General features: G+C 39.6%; 1 protein-coding gene across 1 annotated transcript in view; it reads left to right on the plus strand.

Annotated features, from left to right (window-relative positions):
* Positions 1-24,194, plus strand: part of DTNBP1 (dystrobrevin binding protein 1) — a 145,772-nt gene that overhangs the window by 36,846 nt on the left and 84,732 nt on the right. The gene's annotated exons all lie outside the window — the stretch shown is intronic.

The raw sequence follows: 24,194 nt of genomic DNA on the forward strand, positions 1-24,194 counted from the left end.
TTCATCTGTCAGGCAAACATGGATGAAAAGAAAAATAATGTGAGCTGCTTAGCAGGAAACTTTATCCATTTAAAGAAAATCTTCAAATAGTTATTAAAATGCAAGCTTAGCTTTTCTTTTCTTCTGCTGCACAGAAGCAGCCTCAGTGAGACAGTCACTGCTGACTATTTACAGAGCAGATTTTTCCCATTCTATTGTTTAATGGCTGTTTCAAGTGCAGCATATAACCAGTGAGCAGTTAAATTTTGTGCCTGTGAGAGAGCTGTTATGTGTTGAAATCCCACAGCACGTTCACCGCTAAGCAACATTCAGTTTCTAGCCTCTACTCGAACTCTGATATTCTTTGATTTCCACATCCATGTTCTGGTCTCCACGACACATACCTCTTTCAAGTGGTTTACACATATAAATGCTAATTGACTATTGCCTAACCCAAAACTCATTCACAATTTCAATGCAAGGGCTTCCACCAACCTCATGGATCAGAATTTGATGAACAAAAAAGCCTCATAATGGTAGACTCACCTGAAGAAAAACTCCTTCTGTTTAAGTTAAGAGAATTTCTTTTTTCCTAAAGCAATTATCTCTGAGTTCAACAAAAAGAATGCTAGACATTTAAAAAAACATTTCTAAAATAATGAGAGACTCATTCTTTTAAGAGTATTTTCCCTATGTCAGAAAACATCTTTCAAGTATAACAATGCTGTTTGGAAGTATCAAATGAAACTTTTTTCTCCTAAGAAAATGTCAATTTTTAAAAATAAGTTGAGCCTTTTGAAGGTGGTCAATATTGTTGGAATATCTTCCTATGAATACGATAATCAGGATAGCCAGTTTCACTGAAAGGCTCAAAATGTGCAGGATGATAGCTTTACAGATCTATTTGTTAGCCACTAGCTGAACAAGGTGTCAGGCTGATAGAGGCCACAACTACTCATCTGCCAATCTACAAACCATTTCTCCTAAGAAAAGGAAATAAATGAAAAAGGCTGATTGCATAGCTAACCAGGTCTTCCAGATACAGGAACCCATAAAAGCATGAATATTTACTATGAGAACCTGGACAGTGGAGTGCTTTTACCACCCAGTAATGTGATAACACTCAGGAGAACTATTCTTGCTCCATTTACTAGTTTATAGGCAGAGAGAGACTGCTGGCTGTAAGAGGAACTATCAAACAAGACTTGTTTTGCTGTTTTTTTTGCTTCTAGAAGTTGTGAAAAGTTTGCAAAAAGAAGTTGTTTTTCTACCTCTGTTGTTGCCATAAGTACCTTATGTAGAAGCAGTTCTCGGAAACAATAAATCGTGAATTTTGATTCTTCTGATTCCTACAGGTGATCTTCTTTTATTGGAACCACCAAGACCACCACTGACTGAAAAACATTCTAATTAGTCTGTGTTACAATGACCCTTCTAATTTTCCTAAGTTCACTGCAGTTTAGGAAAAAAATACTCAGAAAATCAGTAATAACATTTTCTGAATTAAAATTTAAATAATTGTTGAAAAAATGTTGAAAAAAGTGCCACAAACGAGATCCTTAGGAACAAAGCCAAACTGGGATCAAACTAGGAGTTGTGCTCATTTAGAGCCTCATTCCGTAATGAATTAAGGGTTTTTGACTTCCAGACAGAACATGGCATAAATGACCTCTTCTTTGTCTACTTTCGTTTATTGGTAAGTGACTGACTGACTGGTTCTGCTTGCTCCATTAAAACTTTAGCCACCTATTATTTCAGCTCATTTGGTTTTGGCCAGCTGCATCTTTCTGGAAATGTGCATAAGTAGCATACCCATACTGTATTTCAACATCTTATTCAAAGACAGAGTACTGACATCCACAAATAATGCACTTCTATGGAAATCTGTTCCACTCCATGTGGCTATGCTAGCTTGCTTTCCAAACCCATGGATTTTCCCTAGCTCAACACACTTTCTCTTCCCTTTTCTGTTTCTCCTTTTGCAGACTAGAGCCAGGCTTTCTGTTCCTTCACACTTACCACTCTTGCTGTAAACACCTTCTCATCTGTAACCTGCCATCTGAAACAGATTGCCTCTTTCTCTCTGCCTCATCAATTCATTCCCTCTTCTCAAATCTCAATCAAAAACATAGATTTTCTCCCTGCCCTGTATCTTTTAATTTTTTTCTTTGTGTTATCAGCTTCTTGCCTGACTGCCTTAATTAATTCACTGTAGAATGTCTTTACACAACTACTGTCTGTAATTTATAGTCTTCTGTATCTGTGAGGGGCATTTCAGAGTACATTATTTATGACATTTTCTGTAAAACAGAGCACAGTTGTATTCCTGTGGTCTGCCAATAAATCAGTCTTACCTCTAATAAAGTTACAGTTACATCCTGAAAAGGAATACTGTGTATCATGTCCATACAATAGAATTAATGAATCAACTGCTTTAGTGTATACCAAATTAGCTTGTCTTTTAAAATTTTCAAATAATATTCGGATCATCTGAAGAGTTGAACACATTTCAGGTAAAAGCAAGGTATTTTGACCAAGTTAAATGAGTAAAACTTGGTCAAGTTATGACCAAGGCTCTCTGCTTACTTTTATGAACTACGGATATGCATGGGAAATCGTATGCATCTGTCACAGCATTTTAAATTTACTGTAGGTGCAACTCCAATTCCTGCCAAACACGTGACAGCCTCAAAGGTGGTCTCTTTGCAGAGACGATCAAAGGACAAAAAGCAAATGACAATCCAAAGAAAATGACGGAAGACATCAGATGTGTCTGACCCTGTCCCTCAGGGAGCCTCTGGTCCTTGCTGCACCCTCACAATTTCATGGTCAATGTCGTTCTGTCAGTAATTTGCACAAATTGTAAAAGTATCGTCCCAGGAAAAGTATTGTCCACAGATGGGGGACACGGAGATATTCGCACTGCTCTTGCCCACACTCAAATTGACATGGGGATAGAATTTTACTTGCCAGTTTCTGTATTAATTAATCCAATCCAATTTTTTCATAGAAAGCTTAAGAATTACAAAAATTTTGGACAACTGCATTTATATTTTACTGGATTTAATTATGCCTGTAGCCTACCTAGTAACTGATAAACTAAGTCCTATTCTAGGTCATACTCCCTGGCAGTTATCTTTCAAGAATGCATTCTCTGGGAGAGAGAGAAGATAAGGAAATCAGTTCAGGAGAAGAAGAAACCAGGCCACAGCCTACCTAATCGAGACAATAAGGTCACACGGCTGGGCAAAAAATAGCAGGGGAAAGAAGAAGCAGACATTAACGTATGTGCGATGTGGAGAAAGGATATACAGGAGAAGAAAACCTAATCAAGTCCTGAAGATTCCTGTTAATGTTTCTCAAATGGGAAAAAAAATTCCCTACTCATCTTGCTTTAGATAAATGAGGTAGATGCGCTTTAGATAATCGTTTTAGATAAGCTTTTTAGAAATGCTTTAGATAAAAGAGATAAATGTATTTATTTGTCTTCTTGTCTTAGTTTACCACATCACCCATTGCTGTGGTTAACACATGGATGACATGGGTCTGGGATGGGAAACATCCTCTCTATTAACATGTGGCTGATAACCTGAAAATGTGAGATATTCCTACGTACCTCCTTTCTGTCTTTCGAAAGACAATGATGTCTTTCTTACAATGCAAAGATTTTAAAAGAAGTAAAAAAGTGGTCTGGTCCCCAATCTGCTGCACTGTTAACTCTGAAGCAGTTTACCACCACCCTGGGAATGGCGTGCCCTACCATTCAGGGGAATAGATGTAACGAGGGAAAAGGACAAGGCCAGTTTTGCAGAGCTCTGTAAATGTACCAATGAGAACCAGAACAGATGCAGAGAGAAGTTTTCTGGAACAGTGCTTTTACAGGCTATGTGCCTTATGGACACGCCTCCACCGACTTTGTCACGGGGGCAGGGACTGATGGGTCTGGGCTGAAGTGGGACTCCAGGGCCATTGGCAGGAGTTTCCCTCAGGGCCTTCACAGAAATAACATGGTCAATGTAAAGAAGTCCATCCATGTAAAGAAATCCATCGAACTCTCCATTAAATTTTTCTCAGGTAACATAGAAACATACGGTGTTTCAGTTTCTATCAAATATATATCACACATCACCAGCATAAAAATTCTGTCATATGTTGTTTTCAGGTAGAAAATATCCAAGCATTTAGCGGTGCTTTGTACTACGTAACTCAAAGCATACACAGGGCTGATTACAGCAAAAACACTTGCAGCTGTGGGCTGACAGAGAGCGTGCCTATGACTCTGAGAAAAACCTATTTGGCCACCGAGAGGAGCTTGTCTTAACTTGTTTTGCTCACTTTATTTTAAAGACAATGTTTATTGTCATAGAAATGCAGAATTATGTTTCTACAATCTGCAAATGAACAAGCCTCAGGGAAAGAGGGAGACGAGTCCGGCTCGCGTGGCATGAGAAGCCAGCTCCCTGTCTTCAGGAGCTCACTGAAGGAGAGCAAGGCAAGTTTGGTGACTCCCAAAGAAGAGAAGCTATTCCAGCCAGTGTCTTGAAAGGCAACCGTCCTGCTGAGTTAGGAACCACAGCCCTGTCCTCTCTAGCTTCGAGCACACATTTTTTTCTAAAGACTACTCTGTTCATTAGAAAAAGGAAAACACTCAGCAGCAAGCAATAAATAAGCAAATAAAAATGGGAAACCCTGTGCTGCAAAAAGTGAAACTCTCGGTCTCTTCATTGTCTTCCTGAGCAGCCATTCCTCAGGATCCAACCCCATCGCTAAAATGCCTTTTCATTCATATATTTCCTGTACTTAAATCAGGTAGCCTCCCTGACCCCTCCTCGCAGCTTCCATGGTGATTCTTGGTCATCAACCCACCTAAAATACGGACTTAAAAACCTGTTTTGCCTGTAGCAATAGCCCATATTTTGTGTATTCTCATTTGAATAATTAATCATTACAAATTAACGAACTTTCAAGTTGAATAATTAATCATTACAAACTAACAAACTTTCACTGATGGCTTTCTGCAAGGCACAAAAATCTCTCTTGGCATTCCCAGCCTACTTCAGTCAAGGTGAAGGTGTAATATACTCACTTAATGCTCAGAATACAAAAAAGAGTTTGTAATTTAATACAGATACATAGAATTCAAAATAGCAAAGAGAATTCCCATTTGTAGATTGAGGTTTCCGGAGCTGCCATAGAAACTCTGAGGCAGTTTTGCAGCTTTGCTGCAAAGTCCGTATCAGAAATGTATTTAGAACCTAAATCCTGTGATTTCACTTTCATTTTTTATTTTTATAGAAATTAGGTGTATTCTCTGGGAGTATCTTTATCCTGAAGTCTTTTCTTTTATGGAAGAAGACTAAGACACTGATAAGCGCCATTAGAATTATCAGAGTTTAACGGGGATCTGTGCACGTTTGCATAAATAATTAGGTTCAGAACAAGTCTTCTAGATGAGGACTCTAAATTAGCACTTGCAAAATACTCACACCATAGCGCTTGTGTTTGGTTCTAATTTAAAGTTGCCTTCATTCAGTGCCATCAATTACCATCTCCAGTGACTTAATTTTTCATTCATGTGTTCAAAATAATTTTTGCTTGTCATTTCAGTTCTATGCCCCCATCTGCCCACCCTGCCCCCCCAGAGAAGCAAGATTCAGCATCCCTGACAGGAGAGGTGTGGCTCACAGAGTACCTGTCACCATGACATTATGGACACTGACAAACATGGACTGTTCAGCGGCTGGAGGAGCTCGAGAGACAGACATACCACTATGTAGGATCACCTCTACTGAAGACCCAGCGGGGTCACTTTTTATCATTGACGTCATCACGTGTTTTTCCCTCTGCTTGCAATTTTGTCATGTTATAACACAATACATCATATGCCAGCAGGCATTTCAGGGTAGTTCAGTTTATTCGGACATAATACATGTTTATGAAGAGAGCTGGAACTCTTTAGGAAGGAACTTGTTTTTCATGGCTTTGCTTCCAGAATGCAAAACAATTGAGTGATTGTTGAGTTTTCTGCAGGCAACCAGTTATGTATTGTTGACTTTCCCAGCTTTTGCGACCTATAAAAATCCAGTGGCTAGAGAGGCTGGAAAATTACTTTTCTCTCCCTTTTCTCTCCACCCTTCAGAATGGTTCCAAATATATTTTAGATTAGGGAAAGTTGTCGGTCATGGACTACTTTTTGCAAGCACTCTCTTCATCTTGTCTAATGACCTTCTTTCTGATATCTATGTTGAGAGTGGCAAGTGAGATGTTCTAGTCTAGGGACTGTTCTAGTCCCTGTCATAAGGAGATGGAGAGAAAGCTTACATCTCACTTGCCACTCTTCGTCCATAGTTTCCTATTCTTATAGCATAGTTTCCTATTCCTATAGAATAGTTTCCTATTCTTATAGCATATGGACAAAGATGGTAGGGATTTCCACACAGGAAAACAAAACTGATATGGGAAGACATCAGCCCATGGTCCTCCAAATAACCACTCATCGACACAAGGAGGAAGTCAAAAACACGGAATGCAAACAATCTTGTATTATTCAGACGAGAAGGTACTTTTGAGATTTCATTGCACTTCCTCAGATTTTTTATTGGCTGAGAATTTTCTACTTCAGTATTTCTAGCCATTCGTACTTGGGTCATGGGAATAAATGAGTAAATGGAGAGCAGGCAGAGAATGCCCCTGTCCTCAGGATGGATGCATTAAAGTGCACTCCTAAGAGAATGGGGGAAGAAAGTGATGAAAGAACAGTAAAGGAGAAATAAGAATAACATGATCCTAGTCCTATAGCAATGGGTCATACCAGGTGCATGTATCTATACATGTTATACAATCACAAGTTCCGAGTCCCTGGAAAAAAATTATGGAGATTCTTGAATACACTTTCAGAATGGTACAGTATCCCTTTCCCATATTTTTAGACATACCTTCAGACTATTCATCTCAGCATGACAATTTCTCAGAAACGGAGGGAGGAGGGGTGGAAACAGTCTGCAGCACAAAAATGAAATTCTGTAAGTACTACTATTACTGAGATAAAGGGATAGCAATACAATGTAAACAAACAATTTGTAAGAGTTTTGAAAGCAGCTCCCATCTGTTCTGGATACACAATAATGCTACAGAAGGGACTATAATTTACAGCATAAATGGTAGTACTGTTAACCTCAATTTAACAGGAGAAGGAAACCTGCTATACATGTCAAACACCATAGCATTATATAAATGATCCACAAAGAGCAGAAAATCAAGACACAGAAATAAGCCGGTATGAGTTATTCCACAGGAAAGCTGGGGCCAGAAGCCCCTGTATACAGGTATGCCTGATACACTTTGTCAAACCAGTGCTGAAACATACTCTGTGGTAAATAAAATACAATAATTCCCCAAATCCCTCACATCTTCTGAAAACAAAAAGACTTTTAAATATCTCATATAGTAATGATTCTGTCAATAACCCGTATTCACTCTACAGCAGCTGCTGTGAATCACCGCGTTTCTCACTCACAAACCCAGAATGGCAAAGGCGGCGGCTGTTCGGGAACACAGGTCCCCTCCAGCAGGGCTGTGTGAGTAGTGGGGCATTTGTAACAGCACTTAGATGATTTGGGAATACAAGTCCCCCTCAAAGTCACGGCATAGACAAAAGAATTTAATCCACCATCACAGATGTAGGATTCCTTTTCTAAATGGATTGGTGTTGAGAGCAGCTGGAATTACAGGCATCAGAAAGAGTTATTTCATTCTGCTAGTTGAGAGGAAAGAACATTTTCCAGCTTTTCAGCAGAAATACACTTGCTGAAGTCATTAGGATGAAATAGGTCTTACCCTTAGGAAACTAGACTGACTACAGGGATGTGCATTTGGCCTGTTTCACAGAGGTGGCTATTTTCCTGCAATTACCTGGCTTTGATGCATTAGGTAGAACCACAAATATTATGGACTGATTTACTGAACGAAGATTCAAATTATACATGAAAAAAAATTTTTTTTCTTTATTAAACAATCATTTTCCTCTTAATGCAGTTGTTGCAATTTTTCTGTTGATTTGTGTTACTACAGGGCAACTGTCGTTGAATTTAACAGGTTTGCCCAAAGGATATTCCTTGGGAGGCTATACAAAAACCTTCAAAGGGTGCAAAGGCCATTTGTACACAGGGAAAAATTGCTGCTAGACTACAAAGGCTGTACTTGCCCATGAATGGCAAGCAAAGGTTTTGCAGCAATATGGCTTATCTGGCAGGACAGAGGTTTAATTGGGTGCCATCTCCACATTGCCAAAAGTTACAAGTCAAAGCTACAAAAATCATGAGATTAAAAAGAGAAATTTTCTCCTGTGTTTCAAGAAAGCACTTGGAACTGTCTCCACAGAGGTGGTTTTTTTGTAAGTATTTAAAAGGGTTTTTTTGGTTAAATGCTACCCACTGTTGTGTCAGTCTCCACCATGTGTTAGAAACTGGCAATACTGGTGCCCTGCATCAGTATACTAGGCTCTCCAGCCTGTCTGAGGCAGTCCCAAATACGTTTTAATTGCCATGAGGAATCATGCAGAAGGTGGTTGGGATACTTTCATCTAAAAATGGGGAGCACCTCATTTAAGAAAAAAAATTAATCTACAAATCAGTTTCTTTGGTTTGAAGCGAATATTACAGAACAATGCAGTTGCTCAAGTCTCCTGTTCCACCATATCCCTGCCCTTAATGGGACACCTATACAGCAATGAGAGATCCTGATCCCAGAGGCTGGTAATCAGTGGCACAAAGTCCAGTTGCAGGCCAGTAATTAGTGGTGTACCCCAGGGGTCATACAGGGTCCAGTCCTGCTTAACATCTTCATTAATAATCTGGATGATGGGGCAGAGCGTACCCTCAGCAAGTTTGCTGATGACACCAAACTGGGAGGAGTGCTGATACACCAGAGGATCATGCTGCCATCAAGTGTGACCTTGACAGGCTGGAGAAATGGGTTGACAGGAACCTCATGAAGTTCAACAGGGGGAAGTGCCAAGTCCTGCACCTCGGGAGGAACAACCCCATGCACCGGTATATGCTGGGAGCCCACCCAGCTTGGCAGAAAAGGACCTGGCGGGTTCTGGTGGACACCAAGTTGGCCATGAGCCTGCAATGTGCCCTTGTGGCAAAGGCGGCTGATGGTATCCTGGGCTGCACTAGGAGGAGTGTTGCCAGCAGGTGGAGGGAGGTGATCCTTCCCCTCTGCTCAGCCCTGGTGAGGCCACACCTGGAGTGCTGGGTCCAGTTCTGGGCTCTCCAGTACAAGCGAGATACGGACATACAGGAGAGAGTCCAGTGAAGGGCCACAAAGATGGTTAAGGGACTGAAGCATCTCTCCTGTGAGGAAAGGCTGAGAGAGCTGGGACTGTTTCACCTAGAGAAGGGAAGGTTCATGGGAGATCTTAGCACGGTGTATAAATACCTGAAGGGAGGGTGTAAAGAAGACAGAGCCTTCTCTTTTCTCTCTCTTCTCTCACCACCTTTTCAGTGGTGCCCAGTGACAGGACCAGAGGCAATGGGCGCAAACTGAAACACAGCAGGTTCTCTCTGAACATCAGGAAACACTTTTTCACTGTGCGAGTGACCGAGCACTGGCACGGGTTGCCCAGAGAGGTTGTGGAGTCTCCTTACTTGGAGATATTCAAAAGCCGTGTGGACATGGTCCTGGGCAACTGGCTGTGGGTGGCCCTGCTTGAGCAGGGGGGTTGGAGCAGATGACCTCCAGACGTTTCTTTGATTCTGTGATTCTGTATTTTTTGCTTGCCAGGCAAGGTTGGTACTATCTTTGTAGGTGATTTCCACTCACACCAGAAGACTCTTATCTTTCTTATGACAGTGCCATGTACAAGACTTCCAGCTCCTAAATTATTTCAGTTTCCATGTTTACTGTCAGTAGAGAAGAACACATTTGAATCATTGGCTTTATCAGCCAATTGGCAATGTGCTTTCAGGACCTTACATATTGAAACACATTGCTTCTAATCCCCATGTGCTTTTTTTTGTTGAAAAACACTGCTGGAGTTTCATTAGGTTACTATATTTCATCTTTAAATTATGTTTCTTTTGGGAGACACCTAGCATCCTGATGAACAATAACAGATGTGTCTGTTTTGGCTCAGTACCAGTCACCAGATATATACAAATTCCTGGAGGTGCTTTCACCATAACAAGCTTTTTGTTGTTTAACAGTAGATTATCACTGACAGTAACTGCTGCTGCTAACTGCCCATTATATCTTTTAACATACAGGATACATACATAGGTGCTGAGTGCTGAACAACTTCATTTGGGGCATCTAATACCTGGAAGTCATTGAAGGAGCATGTTTCCACCACAACATGTACACACACATGCTGTGTTGAGGATAGGAAGATGCCTGAGATAACTCATTACATGAGACCAGACTTCAACCCAGACTTAAAAATGTGCTTGCAAAAGCTTACTAGATGTTTTACTTCATGGTTAGAAGGGTCAGAGAAGAAAGGTGAGGAAATTGGCTTATAAAGGGTGATACATAGGGAATGACCACGGGGTGGTGGTGCTGGGGAAGCTAGGTGACCCCTGCTCTGACCTGGGAGGGTGGGGAAGATGCTTGGGGTAGCCTCCATTTACAGGACACGTACAGGATGCTGGGAAGAGGAGGTATGAGAGAACACAGCTACATGCTCTGACAGAGGTGTCAGCAGAGCTGCCAAAAACTGCCAGAAGTAACCACTGGCAACTTTACAAATGGAAAATGGTACATTCACAAGACGCAAGCACGTGATTCTTAAAGACCATCCCACATTACTGAGAGATGTAAGAGTTTCTGAAAGACATATTCCTGTGCTATAATAGCTATATCAAGTAATTCACACTAGATACTCCTTTCGATACAAGATGCCATTTCTCCCAGACATCTTGACAGTGAGAAATATTCACCCGACTGTGAAATGGCTTGTGCTGTCCCGGTGCTTTCTTATCAGCACTAGAAAGTTCATGTGCTACATGAGGAAAAAAACTGATCCAGAGAAAAAGTGATATAAAAGAATCAAAGCAGCAGTTAGATAGATAAAAGACCACTGAAAATTAGGTGCAGATATTTCTCTAGTGTTCCTTTCTTTTAAGGACACAACAACACAAATCCTTTAGCAGAAGACACATAAGGCTTTATTTTAATGGGCAATGGTGACGACATCAACAAACTGTATTAGGACAGCTAATTTATGTGTATAATAGTCGCTATGCCTGCACAGACCAGAATTTGCATACTCTAATATTTCTATATTTGCTTAAATTATACTAATACCCTTAACGTTGTCAGAGTGGTGTAAGCTGGCATCTACATAAATGAAAGCTAAGCCCACTGCTACCTTATCTGCTCATGCAAAGGAGATGTGCTCTCAGATATTGTCTATGCAATTAAGAAGAGCAATACACATTTTGGTCAAGAAAGAGATCCTTTAGATCATATTAACTGAAAGTGCAACAATTGTTTTATCACAAACAAAAAGTAGATTTAAAATAAAAAAAGACATCGAAAGAATACACGCCACACTTATTCTGCATTGCAGTTCTATCCTGAAACTTTAGCACTTTGGTGCAGTATTTACTATATATCTTTTACGTTTAATGCAACATAAAGCCATCGTATTTAGAAACAGTCCCTAGCTTCAAGACCTGATTCTCTGCTCTGTGAAATTAGGAGTACCTCAAATGAAAGAAAAATCAGTCACATAAAACCTGAATCCAAATTTTCTTCAAGCCTTGGAGCTATGCTCTTGGCTCCCCTAAAGTGAACATAAAAATGCATGCTCAGATTTCTGAAAGCACATCAGGAACATTATTTAGGTTACATGGCAAACAAATTACACTGAAGAAAAGACCCACAAGATCCTGGAAATTTTATTGCTGCAGAGCTCAGTCTTGGGGAAAAAAGAGAGAATTCTACTGACACATACTGTAAACACAGTGTTTTGTGCAGGGTGTGTGCAAAAGGAAGGGAGTAAAGCTGATGGTGGAAAAAACAAGTGCAATATTTCATAACAAGGGAGTTTGTTATTATTACAGCCATGTATAGGCTATTATGTGTGGACATTTAGGATAAAAGGAAGCACAGCATTAGAGAGAGCCCATATTGCAAGATTATTGTGATATTACCCTAAAAGAACTTCACAACAAAATCTGTGACCGTAACAAAGGGGTTCAGTGAACTGCTTGATCACAGGAACTAATAGAACAATTTGCATCTGGACAAAATAATCCATGCCATAATTCATAAAAACAGCTGCTAAGAATAAATGGAGCAAACTAAAAAAAAATGCAGTCCAGTTTTTGTGGTCACTTCAGTCAGTTGATGTTTCTCTGACACAGTTTCACTGGCAATGTAATTCTGGGAAGCCATTATTACAACTCCCACCCTACAACACTACGCATGACTGCAGGTTTTCTCTCATGCTGCTGTTCACAAGCCCTTTTCTTCCTAAAGCTGGTATTAAGTGGCTCGTGCCCTACCCATTAGCTAGTACATTAGCAAATAGTGGGGTGCAATAGGAGCAGATCTGAACAGCCAAGTGGTGGGTGCTGAGACCTGATACCCTGCAGTATATGTACCTGGAGGTTACTACTGTGGCTTATCTCTAACCTGGTTCCAAGGACCAATGCTCATTAGTGCCTGGAAGGTACTAGGTGCATTCCTAGAGTGCATCCTTGGGCTGACTTACCATTTACTTCTGGAGTATCTGCACATATCTGAATTCCTGAACTCTCTATAAAGATACTATTTTTCGTAACAATCAGGGTGGTTTTATAAAGTGGAATTTGCTGCCATGGATACTCAAGTTATTTCTGAATTAACTAGCTCAGGTACCAGATACTCAGGCCCTTGCTCGGATATACAACCAGTAAGTGTGAAAGTGTCTTTCATTCTCTGATTAATTGCACAGACTCCAAGGGAAATCTCTGTCTTAGAGCTCTGGGAGGATGACAGCTTCTTCTCTCAAGAACCACCGAAGCTGTTTACCTTCTTGAATGGAAGAGAGAGCAGGGGAGTGGAAAGATGCGATTAAAAAAAGTTGGGGACTCAGAAGACTTAGGCTCCAATGCAAAGCTGTCTCCAGTTCTGTTTGGCTTTACTATAACTGTGGGGAATTATTTTCCTGCATTATTTTGTTGTAAAGTAGTTTGTTGGAGCTATTTTTGACATTGGATAAGTACATTTCACTATTCATTTGGAAACCTCAGGGAAGCATGACTCAGAAATGGATCTGTTTGATGCTTTTGGGCAGCTTTCATGCACTCATGATGAGAACGTTTGGGTCTGGGCAGAGCCTTCAGTAATTTGAATATGATGTTTTATTTGCCTGATTATGTAGGCTCTTCAGAAAAAGCTGCGGTTGTTCAACTTAGTTCCATTCAGTTCCATTCCATTAAAAATCTAATAACAAGATTTTTGAGATAAATAATCCCATGACTACGAGATCAGTCAGCTAGCAGGATGTACACCATTCAACACCTAAAAGTATAAGAACTGTAGGCATTCTGAGAACTTGTGATGCAAGCACGTAACAGTGGACAATAAAGTTGAAAGAGAAATCTGTGCTACTCTACTACCACATAACCTACACCTCCCCATCCACCTACAAATAACTTGCAACCTTTACGTACAATCTCAAATTTGACCCAGAAAGCAAAGACAGGATTTGGGCTTCCTCTCCGTTAATCCCAGCCAATGTGGAAATGTTTTGGAATTCTGCTCCTTTGTTGATAAGGCCAGAAAATGATCAGACCAACTGGAGTGTGCAAACCAGCACTGAGAAATAATGAAGCAGTTCTTGTGCAGTGTGATATACCTTTGTTCCCAGCGTTTTTCCCAACTTTTTTCTTTACAGAAACAGACATAAACAACTGTTGCATAATAACATCTCAATAAAGCAGTCCACTTTAATGCCATTATCCTCTCTGGAACGAGGAGTGATATTGTCTTGTGCTACTTCGTTTAAAAAAAACTATACCTGATATCCTTCAAGAAGACATACAACCATGTGACATCTGATCACAGTAACATGGTGATACTTTGTGATGCTACAAAGATTATTAGTTATGCATTTATGAGATGTCTCTATTCCTGTCAGCAAGCAGATACCAGATATCTGACTTAAAGTTCATTTTCTAATTGATGAACATGTGTTTCCACTATGCCTCGTGTTGGCCTAATTATCCTTAATTAATTCTTGCTTGGTTATGTTGTCGAAGAGAGTGGGTATTTGCAGAAACTTTGTGCTGATTTTAAGGAGAGAGAACAAAAACATTAGGAAGACTTTAAAATAATTTTTCCAGCATAGATAAGTTATTGCTGGTTACTCTGGCAGTTCCGCTAACTGCATTTTAACATCTAATATTTGACGTTTGACTAAGTAACAAAGATCTTGTTCACTCTGTAGGCAAAACTCTACTTTAGTCATTGACCCCAAACGAGAATTTCAGCATTGGGTCATTAATACAATTCCACAACTGTGGGGAAACCACATACATGTCTTCCTCCACAGCACAAAGCCAAACGTAGAAAAAGCTGGCCTAGCAGGCACTTTGGTAAAGGCCTGTATGTGACACCTTGCTTTTGCTTCATTTTTTTCATGACTCAGATGGACTGCCTGAGACAGACAGACACCTAGCGTGTGAAGATGATTATATGCCAGGTGGGAAGCATTTTCTAGAACCCCAAGTAAAAACCAGCTTATTGATTTAAATATATAATTGTTGGATTGTTGAGATTTGTTTGTGGTTTCCAATTATGATGGGCAGAATAGAGAATAATTCTATCTATAAAATATTAATGACATTTAAGTTCTTCAGGCAAGAACACAGTAATAACTGGCATTTTCTTTTTTCTAGATTGTTATATTACTAATGCCCTCCAGTTATTTTGCTCTAAGTTGAGACCACCCCCCTGTTATTAACTCACAGCTGGCATTCAAATCGTCATTTGCATAAACTTTGCCTGCCTCTGGCAAGAAGACAGGAGAAATGCCTTTTCTGAAATCATCAAACAAGTGCTTTTCCAAAAATAAATTGAGGATTGCAGCCATTTTTTAGTTTCTGAATTAAATGAAGCTTTCAGCCAATGCATCAAATTAGTATACATAGGGAAAACCTCAAAGAGAGCAAACTCTATTATAAATACAGTAAGTGTTGTTAAAGGGCATTTGAATTGGCATGTTAAACTGAATTAAAATGCAACAGCATCCGGACACAGGACTAATCCTTGTAAAGGTATTCTCTAAGGACTGATGTAGGAAGTAAGCCACCAGAACAAACTTGCTGATTGTGATATTCCGTTTTAGTCTATCATCTCCATTTTTTGCTTAATGTTAAATATGCATTCTTGCCAGACTGATCTCTTATTCTAAAAATTATGGGTTTCAATGAGGGAAAAGAAAGGTAGAATTACATTAAAATATTGCTTCAGTGTACATATACTGATAAAACAACTTCAAAAACGAAATACATAGTTGTGTCTTTCCCCATACCTTCCTTCCTGTATTACTCCTGTATAATACCTTGTACAGTAGTTTAAACCCCTAAAAGGCCAATGACATTTTTCTGCATTCCTCTTCTTGTTTGCCTTTTACTTCATAACAATAATAAGTGCCTTTCACATGATAATAATAGTAATAATAGTAAAAGCTCTTACATATTCTGGACTAAAATGAAACATTGCAGAGCCTCTAGATTATGGACCACTTTCACAGGCCAGCGTCTAAAATGAAAAACATTCTCTGGATTTACACTGACATAATTGAGATGGGAATCAGATGCTGTTCTATAACTAAAAGCCCAATTATGTCAATCAAATGTATCTTCAGGAAGCTAGAAAGCTACATAAAACTTGATCATCCTGCTAATATTAATATATAATTAGTTAATAAGCCCCTACAGAGGGGAAGTCATTTAAAAAATTGTAGTGCTAGCTGTATTGCATTTTAAAGACTAATGTCACTTACAAAAAGGTGCACCTAACTGGGGTTTTTTGAATTGATATGGCACTACCACTTTACTTTGCAGCAAGCGTAGTAATTCATTTAGGAGCTGCAAAAAGACAAGTTCAGAGAGAGAAATCACAAGTCCATTATGTATATGAAGTCATTTGTCATCGTGGATATTTTATGAGAATTTTATGAAGCTGTAACAGATGGTGAAACTTTTACTTGGGCTAAAAAGAATTTATGTTTCAAAAAGTAGCTCTATTTGATTTCATCAAATACATTTTCCACACATGAAGAGATTACAAAACATCTTAGTCTCCTGACTCTTGAAAGCTCTTTGACATGTAATATTTTGTCAGAAAATTTTGACATAGAGTCAAAGCCAGCTGAGTAGAATCAGATTATGCAGAAAATGATGCATGGAATCTTAATCTATAAGAAAATCTGGATTATTTTTGTAAAATGTAATAAAATAAAAGACAGAATAAAACCATGGAAATCAGGATTTGTATCTTATTATAAAAGAAATGTATTTTTCTTGTAAAAAGGAGAATAATCAGTTCTCAGTAAACGCTTTCCATCTTTGGATGTAGTAGTCTATCCCCAGTAATATGGATATTAACAAAACATGATTTATCTCAATTAACGTAGGTGCTATTCAGCAGCATATTCCATAAAGATGGCTGTGTGCATTCACGAGCTTCCACCAATAGAAGTTCTCTTGTCGAAAGAATTCTCCTAAGAGATTTGAACCATTTCTTCCTGTGATGCTGTGTTTGTTTCAAAAACTCTTCCCAGACTTCCCCCAGCTCTAATAGTTGATAGATGGCTGGTGAAACAGAAATTAAATGGGAGAGTTAGAAGTGCGAAAACAGTCCAACATCACTTCCCAAACTGGTTCTACCATGGGCAGGCTTCGTCATATCTACTCCTCTCTAAAAGATGCGCTATGATTTCCTTCATCCTTGTATGTCAAACATGTTGCAGTTTTGAAGACACACAGAATCTCTTCTGTTAAAGGCTTCAATATCATGTTTAACAACAGCCTCTAGTGATGAACCCTGGATAAATAAATGCACCCTTTAGAAAGAAATTAATTAAAACGAGGTCACAATAATTGAAGAAAAAACTAGATTATAGACTGAGGGCAGGGAGGAAGAGGTAGTTAAAAGGAAAGAATCCCTAACGTACTGGCAATAGCAAACCCATCTCCTTTGATGTATCCATGGAGAGCTATAATACTGCTTTGTGGCACAAATAGCCCACTGGTGTGAAGCCACTCAGGTCATTTCTTTGGCACGCAACCCACAGAAAAGCAAAAACTTGACCTAACTCAAAATACTGTTAAATATGCAAAGCAATCCTGAAACTTCTGAGCTTTGCAAAGGTGACAATAACTTTGTATCTGTGACTATTCACTTCTAGAAACTTCAGGGTGCGTGCTCTTACTAGAATGAGAAAATGGTTTTTTTTTTTTCCCTAAAACAAGATTTGTCCTCACTCTTTTGGCTTTTCTTAACCCAACTTAGCAGTTAAATTGAAACACAAACATTGACTTTGCAAACACTCGAAGTAAAATCAACCTGATTGCACATGTTCTTACTACTTCTCCCAAGAGAAACTGCAGTATAGAAAAACTACTCTCCTTAGGATTTGCGTACACACAACGTAATGTTATGGCAGAGAGAGATAACCCATTTAGCAGTGAAAGTAGCCACAGTACAGCCTTCTAAATGCCCAGCTCCACTTGGGCCAAAGCACACTAGGAATATTCCTGTATTGCTGTTCTCTGCCTGTAACCTGAGGAAACACAGCAGCCACTCAGAGCCAGGTCAGCTACCTCTGCCTCATGCTGTGCTGTGCAGGATAGGGTTTCACTATTTCAGCATTTTGTTTAAAGCTCTTCTGCCTGATGGTTACTGTCACAGCCCCTTTGTAACAGAATTCAGCAGGACATCACATTTCTAGTCCTTCTGCTTCGCAGGGCTGCAAGATCCAAGGAATTATTTTCAGCTCAGCTCTGTTCTCTCATTGCCGTGTAAACCTACACAGCTTGGAATTCTGCATTGCAGCTCACGCATCCAGTGAAATGCCACAAGTACTGAAGTATTTCCATGAACTTGACTCCGTGTTCTTTTTTCAAAACAGATCTGTAAGTGATGATAAAATCTTGCAAGAGAAAGAGACCTGAATCCCACCCTGGCAGGTTAAAATATATCCAGCTGTAATTTTAAAACTTTAAAAATCACATTCATTTCAAAATAACTCTGTATTAAAAGGCTAGTAAAGAAAAAAACCTGCATCATTCTCTTGCCTATTCTTGCAAAAACAAGAACTCTGAACTTTCTAAAAGAGAATATTCACATGGGTAAAGTTACTCACCCTTGAAAGTATTCAGAGCTTCTAGGACATTTTATTTTATGAAATCTGGAGTGCTAAGGGTAAGGCTGTGTTTTCTGTTTTCCTTAGTAGTCACTTTGCTCTTTCTGTGACTCCAACAAAGCAGGGAGAGAAAAATACATGATATGGAACATATGAGTCTAAAGATCACTACTCACAGTGAGATTTGAAGAAAAGTGTAGTAGCCAAACCTGCACATGTTCTTGCAATGCCTAAATTTCAAGTTGGCAAACTCCCTATGAAGGTTACTCTCTAAATACATTGGCAAAGATTTTGAAACACTGCTACACCTGCCTTTAAATCATGCTTATTCCTGGGTTCAGGAAGGATGTCTCATACAAAGAAAAAGTAAGCATCTCTTTAGATGCTCTTCCAATCCCTACATGAAGTCCTTTTTTCAGATCTTCTCCTAGCTTAAGAGTGTTTATTTTGTCTGCGCCTAGTTTTTACTCTACCTCTGTGAATTTTCAAGTGTGTAATCAGAGATGCAATCATACTGCAGCCTTTGCCTCCGCATGGGACTAATAGAAAACCACTATAATAACCTTGTTAACTCCTTATGTCTCTGTTAATCTTATCCAAAACAGGAAGTACATTATAAATTATTTTCCTTCTTCTTCCTCTAATTGTTTATGGGACTGAGCCTTTCCTTTTGTTTTGTTTTATGAACGTATTTATACTTCTGGATTATGGTCATGTTCTCTTTTCTGATCCTATCCTCTCTCAAACTTAGCCGTTCAAGCTCCTGCTCAGCTGGCAGCTGAAAATAGAAAACACCCTCAGGAGATGTTGCCGTAGGGAATTCTGAAAGTCATGTTCTTCAGTAGAGTTTCTGCTCTGGATATTGTTATTCCTGTATATTGCCGAATGGTCTGAACAAAATCCTTTCTTTGTAATATCCTTAATTCACACACTTGATTCACACCCTCAACTCCTAATCCTGTTCTCTCTCTTCACTCTCTCATCTTTCTCCTTACAATCATCCCAGGGTAATTTAATCTGAAAGAGTAATTGAAACATCCCCTCTGTATTGTAAAAATTTCATGTCATCTGCAGCCACATGTGGCCTATAATAAATTGTACTACTTCCTTCTCATCCTTTCTCTTTTTTTTTTCTCTTTAGAGTGTGAGATCATCAGCTAAAAAGTCTACTATACCACCTTTGCACAATGTCTGGCACAGTGTGGCCCTGCTCTGAACCGTCCCACAAGTCCCACTCTAACTGATCCTTTAGTATCTACCTGCTAAGCCCGTGGGAATCAATAGCCCTATTGATAACACACTTGGGTGAGGAAAGCACTTTACCCTGTGCCATTAGAATGGAGAGAGACAACGTTCCAGGTATTCTCTTTTCTTTATCACCAGCTCCTGAGTTTGCCCACTTTGAGGCTGCTTTCTTGAAGCTCCCTGAGCAGTCGCCTTTAAGTTTAGCAGGTAGTGACAGGTAAAACATGGAAAGTACATTATATTCCTGTTCTCTTTGATCTGTTACACTGAGACACAACCTTACTTAGTGGGGTTTGATATCACTAACCTCTCCCCGACCCTTCAAAATTCTGCTTATTTAGAAGTCCACCGATTGTGGAGTTTCACATGCTGTGTACTTGGCATCTTCCACTACACAAGTACAGCCATCTGTTTTAGTTCGTCATCATACCAGTCAGCCCTTCAAAATGCCATAGACAACTTTTTTAACATTAAAATGCAAAGACCTTCACATGGCAATAAGGAGGAAGAGAGAATAAATTAGGCAATGCTTAGAATAGGAAAGACAGCAACCCTCAGATAAGCTATAGATACTGCATTTTCATTTGAATGTTAGCACGTTGCTAAGGAGATGGGCAGGAAGAGAATTTGGAAGGGGGTATCTACCTTAAGGAGCAGGGTGAGAGAAGCAGGTTGCCAGCTTTCCATCAGCTAGACTTCGGTTCAGAGCTGAGGACAACATCCAAAACACAAGATGTTGCTGTTTATCCCAGTCCTCAAAGCATCTGGGATACATTCTGGGAATCCTAAGTAAGAAAGACTGAAGATCTGTAACATAATCTCAATTTTACACAAAGAGAAATTAAGATAGAGAGAACCGAAAAATTTGCTTCAGGTCACCCACCAGATCAGGAGATGTAGCAATGCCTTTCTTATTCAAATAAACCACCATGTTGAAACAAATCTAAATAGCTGCATTATTAAATTCTTGCAGGATTGGGTCCGCAGACTGCAGCCATAGAAGCAGAGGTGTTCCACAGATATTCCACACAGAGTCTCTGTTACCAGATTGTGATACTTCTGCTAGATGCAGAAATTAATACCAAAAAGAAAGCAGCTACAATAAAAGCTGTTGAGCATTCCAAACTAATAATTTAAGCTCTCGTAAACACAATTCCTTCAAAATAAAGATGTTTAGAAATAGCAGTCTAGCAGTCCTAAGCATGCTAGTGCCATCACCAGAGAGCTTCATCCTCTGGGGAATTAGAAGTACTCATCTATGCTCCCTGCATTATAATCAGCCAATCTTGTTATGCCTTCCTGCTTCATAATTAGAGATCTTATTAACAGAGATGAATTTGATAAAAAAACAGGCATTACAAATTGCACAGTTTTCAAAAGAAGAGGGAATCATTTAGTTTTGGATGCCAGTGAGAATGTTTCTTCATTTACCCCAATCGCCAACACCTCCATTATTGTTAATATCATTAAACTACATGATTTAATGAGAATGTCATTAGTGCAGGCCATTTTCGAGAATTTCCAATGTAGAAAAACTCCAGCTCGCTAGAAATAATCAGTCATATCTTAATCTTTTCTAGACAATGTTGACTTCAGTAAAGCTGTAAAAGTTCATCCTGGTTGAGTATCAGGCACAATGTAATATCCAACAACTTTTGGATAAATTGGAGCCTTTTCCATAAAGTTTTCCATTTTGAAAATGGCTAGTAATAGCAGGCTGCAGCTTTCAGTACTCATTACCTAGTAGTTAATCTACTTTAAACAATTGTCATTTATATTGAAAGCTAAAGCTATTGTGTTTCTTTTGTTCAGTTTAGCTACAACAGTCCAAGTGTCATATAACCTCTCAAAACTATTTCCCTGTAGTGTCTGTAGTTTGTACCTCACTGGCAGTTCTGATTTGGGCTCTTTTTGAAAGTGCCTTAAAAGAAACAGAGGAAGAATATTCACAATTTCCCAACTCTTTATTGAAAGTGTAGTTTAGTTAGAAAGTTTAGATTTAGTTAATCACCACCTACCTAGCCTCAAATTCCTTTTCAACTGTTCTGTTTGTGTTAAGCAGGACAAGCAGGATGTTAATTATGTCAGGGGGATGCCCAGGTGGCTAGAGCATGTGGCCTGTTAGATGCCACCACTGCAATGGCACAGCAAACAGCCCATCTGTGCCCAGAAAGGCCACAGCATTTGCCCGCAATCTGTAGTGAGCTGGGAAGTTTAGAAGTACACAAGCTCCAAGTGCATGTACAAAACCAGGATTGGATTAGTGTCCAACAGCAAGGTGGGTTGGAACAGTTTATCAGGCCTATGAGAAGCAGGCCTTGTTCCGCCGGGTTTTTTTGCTGTCATAGATCTCCTTGAAGATAGTGAGAGCTATGACTGTGTCTGTGACAGTATAATCTCCCTGAACTCCTCAAAGAATTCCACATTTGAGTCTGTAGGATGGAAAGGGATCATTTACATACTGAAAAACCAGCTGGTTTTAAACCTGATAAGGAAATGAACTGGTAGAGCTGGGAACGGACCACAACTTGTGGCTGGGTCCCACTTTTGAAAAGGAGTATCATACAAAGTCTTCATCCACAGTGAAAGGGAGAACAGGAACTAGGAAGTCTCTTAATGTCAGTTCTGAGTGACTACCTTTACTGTTACAAAGAGTCTTGGCCATGCCATGTATAATATTGAGATTATTCTGATATACAGTTATTATTCTTATATACAGTTATGATTACTGGCATTTTAGTATTAAAGGAAGGAAAAGAATAAGAAACTGTATTTGGTGTAAATGCAAGGCTTTGGCAGCAGGGGGAGTTGCAGGGGTGGTCTCTGCGGGAAGAGCTGAGGGGCTGCCCTGTGCTGGATGCAACCTTTTCCGCCTGGCTCAGCGACAGATTCACAACAGATCAAAGCTGCACCCATCAGCAAAGTTGTTTGCGGTGCCTCAGTGAAAACATATTTAAGAAAGCACAAAAAATGCTGGGGAGGCACAGGAAGAGGGAACAAAGAGTGAGAAATGGCAGAGGGGACACCATAGTCAGAGGAGGAAGAGCTGCTCCACAGTGCTGGAGCAGATACTCCCAGCAGCCTGTGGAAAAGCCCATGTCGAGAAGAATTTACTGACAGGAACTGCAGCCTGTGGAGAATTCATGCCACATCACAGGAAAAGGGGGAGGAGGAAGGAACGGCAAAGAGAAAATCACTGTATACTGACTGTAACACAACCCCCCATCCTCCCCTGAGCCCCTCCAGGACAAGGCAGAGGAGTCAGGTGTAAAGGAGTGAAGTTGAGCATGGGAAAAGCAGGAAGAAAGCTGTTGTAACATTTGTCTGTCTTTGCTTCTCACTACACAGATCTATTTTAATTGGCAATAAATTAAATTAATTTTCACCAAGTTGAGCCTGTTTTGCCCACAACAGTAACTGGCAAGCAAACCCCCTGCCTTTATCTCGACCCATGAGCTTTCTTGTGCCTGTTGTTCTTCCTGTTTTCTCCCCCTGTCCTGCTGAGGAGCGGGGAGTAAGCAAGTGGCTGGGTAGGAGTTTGGTCCTTAGCTACAGTTAACCCACCACAGAAACACATGATTAAACCTCTTTAATCCCGGAAATCAGCAGGCATCTGTTACTTCAGCTCCAATAATTTCTGCATGTCTCTCTGAAAAGCTTTCATAATAGTTATTGTACCTTAAACTCAAGATTGCTTGGATGAAAGCAGTCTTCTTTAGGTAAGACAAAGCATAATTTTTCCACTATCAACAAGGAGTCCTGCTTCAGTATACCACAGATAACGGCTGCAGTTCATAGATGGTAAAGTAGTTTTGTTCAAGTGTTTGTGAATTCTGTTTCTTACATCAAATAACTTGAACAGTTGATAAATGGAATGAACTCAACCAAGCTCTATGCTGTATGAAAAGAAGAAAATGAAACATTCATTTCTTAAAAGAAGGTACCACAAGAAATAAGCAAATTGAGGAATATTAATATTCAGCTCCACTCTTTTTCTTGTTTACAAGAGCTGGCTAGAAAATTTCTTGAAAAGCAGGTTTCAAATTATAAATGCCAATTTGATAGAATATAATTGATGGAAGAATGCATCTATTCACTGAAATTGCTCAGCAGGAACCTTGTTCACCTGTCAGACTCCGCAGGCTGATGAATTTCTGCTAGATGGATCTGCTGCTCCAGGGAAGATGAGGAGGATTTCTGTGTCTGAAGCCTGAGAGCTTTGGACTTCCAGGTCACTGAGGCAGCAAGAATTCCTTCTGCAATGTCTGGAATGTAGCACCTTGAAATTACTTAACACAGATGCAGTACTAGAAAAATAATAATAATCCCTTATGTACTTATGAGTGCCAAAGTCACCCTAGATGCAAACTGGCCTTAGACAAAAATGTGTACTGCTTTGACATTTCAGGTCTAAATGGATTCCTGAATGAGAATAGTTTTGTTAAGAAAAATGGGAGAACCTGCCTTATGCCTGTATATCAGTGGATCTGACCATACACCACCTATGTTTTTAACCTCGTGCAACTTCAAAAATCCTTGGAGACATACAGCTGTTATTTTATAATTTGAATATTTTGCTTCGCTGCATCAGGATTCATCTTTCACT

Source organism: Nipponia nippon, unplaced genomic scaffold (genome assembly GCF_047370975.1).
Source record: "Nipponia nippon isolate SJK-2023a ecotype South Korea unplaced genomic scaffold, ASM4737097v1 scaffold_1, whole genome shotgun sequence".
NCBI lineage: Eukaryota > Metazoa > Chordata > Aves > Pelecaniformes > Threskiornithidae > Nipponia > Nipponia nippon.